We start from the raw sequence: 5,077 nt of genomic DNA, 5'->3' as shown, positions 1-5,077 counted from the left end.
ACAAAACAAATAAATTTGGAGTTTTAACATTTAACACTAATGAGTCAAAGTTGTCTCATATGAATATTATATTTTTCTATCAAATCCTATCTTCAGACAGTACTCCAAGATTACACAAATGTCACTGAGATTACACACGAATGTTAGGAACCAAAATGTGTAATCTAAGTATGCTTTGGAAGCATGTGCCTTGAAGTGTTGAAGAAGAGTTGGAAAGATGGGTCACCTTGTAATGAGTTTTTAAGTTTTTAAAAAAAAAAATATATGTGTATAATAAACCAAGCGATTTAGTAAAATACCGGCCGGTTCACCGGTTTTGACTGGTTTTGATACTTGGCCGGTTCAACACCTGTACTGTACCGGTTAGGGGTCCAGTTCACCGATTTTCCGGTTGAACCGGCCGATACGGTACGGTTTTAATAACTATGGTTTAATGTCCATTAGTGGATCCATTAACTGTTTAATGTTAATTTACATTCTAACATTTTAGTGGATCTCTTTTAAATCATGTAGGATTTTTGTCTTCTCGTTTTTGAGAATTGTACATTTGTTTTTTCCTGATTTTAATTTTTGTTCTTTTTAATAAAATTTTCACTTATTAATTTTTTTAATTTCTAAATTAATTAATGATTATAATAAAGACAATGATTCATAGAGTTAAAGATGATTCCAATTTTTTTTTATTGTTTCTTACATGTGATTGGGAAGAGAATAAAAAAACAATAAAGAATGGAATGAGAGGTTGAGGTCACACCAAATACTAACTACTATGGTTTTGTTGAAAAGCAAGTTTTTTATCATCTCTTTCACTCTTCTACCACCATTTAGGGATGTCAAAAAACCCGACCTATTGATACCCGCAATAATAGCTTATGGGCGAGAGCGAGTTTTGTGATATTCGCCCCACGGGTACTCTTAAATTTATATATTTAGTTTTTAGTTAAAGTTTTATATATATTTATTATTATTTTAAGAATATATATCATAAGCTTTATTACTATTTTATAATAAATTACACCTATTTGAATATAATCATAAATTTATCATATTATTTTATAACATCAGCTACCCACATGGGTACCCACAAATATTGTAAATTTGGGCACGAGAAAGTACTACCCGTGCCCGTCCGTGCTCATTACCATCCCTACCACCATGGTCAACTTTCTTCAATTTGATGACACATAAAATATAACTACTGTCTCTAAATTTTTGGAAGTATGCTATTGTTGTAGTCACATGCTTACTCCTGATACATATTTCATAAAAAATACAGATAAGTGGATGGACAAAGATATATAGTGAGAGAGATTAATATTATTTATTTTTATATAATATTCTAATTTTTTAGTGGATATATAATATTCTAATTTAATGATAGTACTACGTAGTTTTGTTTTTATTTAAATAATATAACTAACTAATATTACATTAAAAAACTCGGGATCATCTTAATTAATACACCTAACTCCTTAATTCTAGGAAAAAAACATTTAGAAAATATCTACCTTTATTCTAATTAGTATTAAAAATGATTATTTTTATGAAATAAATTCATTGTTTATCATTTTTAAGCTAGGCAGAATATTAACAACTTTCCTTATTATTGTAATATTGTATCTCACTCTATTAATAATAAGATTGGATTCTTATTATTTAAGTTTAAATATATTTGAATGATATTAATTGATAAATTTTTAAGATTTTTTTTAATAATTAATATTAAAAATGGTTATTTTCATGAAATAAATTTACTGTCTATCATTTTTTAATTCATACAAAATATCAAAATATTTCCTTGTTAATTGTAATATCATATTTCATTCTATTAATAATTAGATTGAATTCTTACAATTTAAGTGTAAAAAAATGATTAAATGATATTAATTGAGAATGTTTTAAAATCTATTTAAATTCGTAATTACTACATATTATATTTAACTTTTTAAAATATTTTTTCCATGTTTCATAAAACTTTAAAACATAATTTTAATGTAGAAACAAATCAACTTTAATGAAAAAATAGCATATTGATAATCAAACTCAACAAGTCAGGGAAGCATCGGAGTGAAATATCCTAATTTGAAGAAGTTTTGTAACACTATGAAAAGCAAAAATCTGAACTTTTAAGTTGATTATAAACAAAGGACATATCAATAATTGAAAAGAGAAACATAACATCCACCATATATTTTAGGATCATTATTATTGAGCTTCAGAAATAAAAGAATTAGACAAAAATTTATTACAATAAATAAATATTAGAGTGAAGATACACTTACTACATGAGTAAGTATTTTAAACTTATTCCTCATCATAGCCATCAATTCTAAGGATATCTAACGGTTTAGATCTACTCACTAATTCAAAATATTAGATTTCCCTAGAATTGATGGCCAGGATGAGGAGTAAGTTTAAAAATCTTACTCTTGGAGTAAGTAGATCCCTCCTCTTAAATGTTAATTGTGTGCCCATCACTTCATAACATACATACCTTTCCTAGAAAACTATTGCAAAATTTAAAAGTAGAAACTAATCAACCTTAATAAAAAATAGCAAATCCATAATCAAACTTATGTTAGGTATCAGTGATAGAATACACCTAGAAGGGGGGTTGAATAGGTGTGGCGGAGCTCGAGTTTCACTTTTTGGGTTTTTGCACACTTGCTGAAAAAATGCTCAGTTAATCGATTAAGCACTGAGGTTAATCGATTAAACACAGTAAAAATAGAATGTAAAAAAACTTGTTCAACATCTCTTTTGCCCACCAGGTTATGAGAAATCAAGCAATGATATAACAGATGATTTTACATGAAATTAAACTAGTTATAACATAGAACTAGTATACAAATTATCACATTATATTATGCAATATTACAACTAGAAATGTAAAAAAGAAAGGGATAGAAAAGATTGCGCAAAGATTTTATCCTGGTTCATTTTGCTGTCCACTGCAAAACTACATCCAGTCCTCCCCTTTGATCTGGGAGATTTTCCTTCTTCATTATAGAACACAATTTACGTTACATACACGTTTCCAAATACAAAACTAAAACGCTCCCTTCTTGGAACCCAAAGAACTTCGTAACCCTTGGTTTGACATTTCCCAAAACCGCCTCCCAAGAAAATCTTTCTTATGCGATTCGGCCCCAGCCAAGGTATCGCTCTTTATCCCAAGACCTCCAAGTCTTTGTGTGAAGAACACCTTACCTAACCGCAGCTAGGATTTTGCCATTCCTTGAATAACCATGCTTTGAGTTATGAATGAGTACTTAATACTCATATACTACACTAAAGATCAAAGCCTAAAACCTAAGCAAGAACTCACAAGACTTCCTAGTCTAATATGAATGTACATGCATGAGGTTTCTGAAAATATGCAATCATAAAGAACTATCCCTTTTTATTTTCAAGAAACACAAGAATGATGCCAGAAAGCTTTTCAAAGAATCATGCAATATGAATATGAAAACTAAAGCCTTAGCATGATCTAATCTTTCTTCTAATTCAACATTCTCTAATAGTTTCTAAAAATAATGATCAATTCTCTTTTCTCTATTTTTCACTCTTAGCCGTTTCTGTAATTAGCCAGTATCTATACAAAACAGATTTTGCCTCCAAAAACTATTTTTCAGTTACGCAGTTGAAACATCAGAAAATAGACACGTTAATCGATTAAGTCATGATGTTAATCGATTAACGAGTGTATTTTTAATACATGATTAAATGGTAAACTGCTTATATGTTATGTTGGATTCCTACACATGTTTTCGCCATTATATTATGCCTAATATGCACATATAACATGTATGATTAATACAATGAACATATAATAAACTAGATGATGTCTCATTTTAGTGGATTAATTACTTTATTAAGTCTTGTGAGACTCACACCTAGGTTTACCTAACCTAGACTCAATATCTATGACAAACAACTTAGACTTCTAAAAAGATAATAAAGAATTATAACCTAAGTGTAATTGAAAGTGCAAAGGGTAAATGATTGCATTAACAATATTTTGCCTATGTTTTGATGAAGACAAGGTTTTATTAAACATCGAAGATGGTTCAACAATCAACATGCCAAAGACTCAAGTGGTGAAGTGGTGACTTATTAGACTTAGGTTATAATTATTTATTATCTTTTTAGAAGTCTAAGTTGCTTGCCATAGATATTGAGTCTAGGTTAGGTAAACCTAGGTGTGAGTCTCACAAGACTTAATAAAGTAATCAATTCATTAAAATGAGACATCTTTATTATATGTTTATGCATCATTCATACATGTTATATGTTCATATTAGGCATAACCTAATGGCTCAAACATGTATAGGTATCAAGCATAACATATAAGGAGTTTACCATTTAATCATTTATTAAAAATACACTGGTTAATCGATTAACTCCATGGCTTAATCGATTAATGTGTCTGTTTTCTGCTGTTTCAACTGCATAACTGAAAAACCGGTTTTGGAGGCAAAATCTGTTTTGTATAAATACTGGCTAATTGCAGAGGCGGAGCTCGAGTTTCACTTTTTGGGTTTTTGCACACTTGCTGAAAAAATGCTCAGTTAATCGATTAAGCACTGAGGTTAATCGATTAAACACAGTAAAAATAGAATGTAAAAAAACTTGTTCAACATCTCTTTTGCCCACCAGGTTATGAGAAATCAAGCAATGATATAACAGATGATTTTACATGAAATTAAACTAGTTATAACATAGAACTAGTATACAAATTATCACATTATATTATGCAATATTACAACTAGAAATGTAAAAAAGAAAGGGATAGAAAAGATTGCGCAAAGATTTTATCCTGGTTCATTTTGCTGTCCACTGCAAAACTACATCCAGTCCTCCCCTTTGATCTGGGAGATTTTCCTTCTTCATTATAGAACACAATTTACGTTACATACACGTTTCCAAATACAAAACTAAAACGCTCCCTTCTTGGAACCCAAAGAACTTCGTAACCCTTGGTTTGACATTTCCCAAAACCGCCTCCCAAGAAAATCTTTCTTATGCGATTCGGCCCCAGCCAAGGTATCGCTCTTTATCCCAAGACCTCCAAGTC

The sequence above is a fragment of the Lupinus angustifolius genome, chromosome LG03 (genome assembly GCF_001865875.1).
Source record: "Lupinus angustifolius cultivar Tanjil chromosome LG03, LupAngTanjil_v1.0, whole genome shotgun sequence".
In the NCBI taxonomy this organism is placed as follows: domain Eukaryota; kingdom Viridiplantae; phylum Streptophyta; class Magnoliopsida; order Fabales; family Fabaceae; genus Lupinus; species Lupinus angustifolius.
This window is presented reverse-complemented; position numbering follows the sequence as displayed.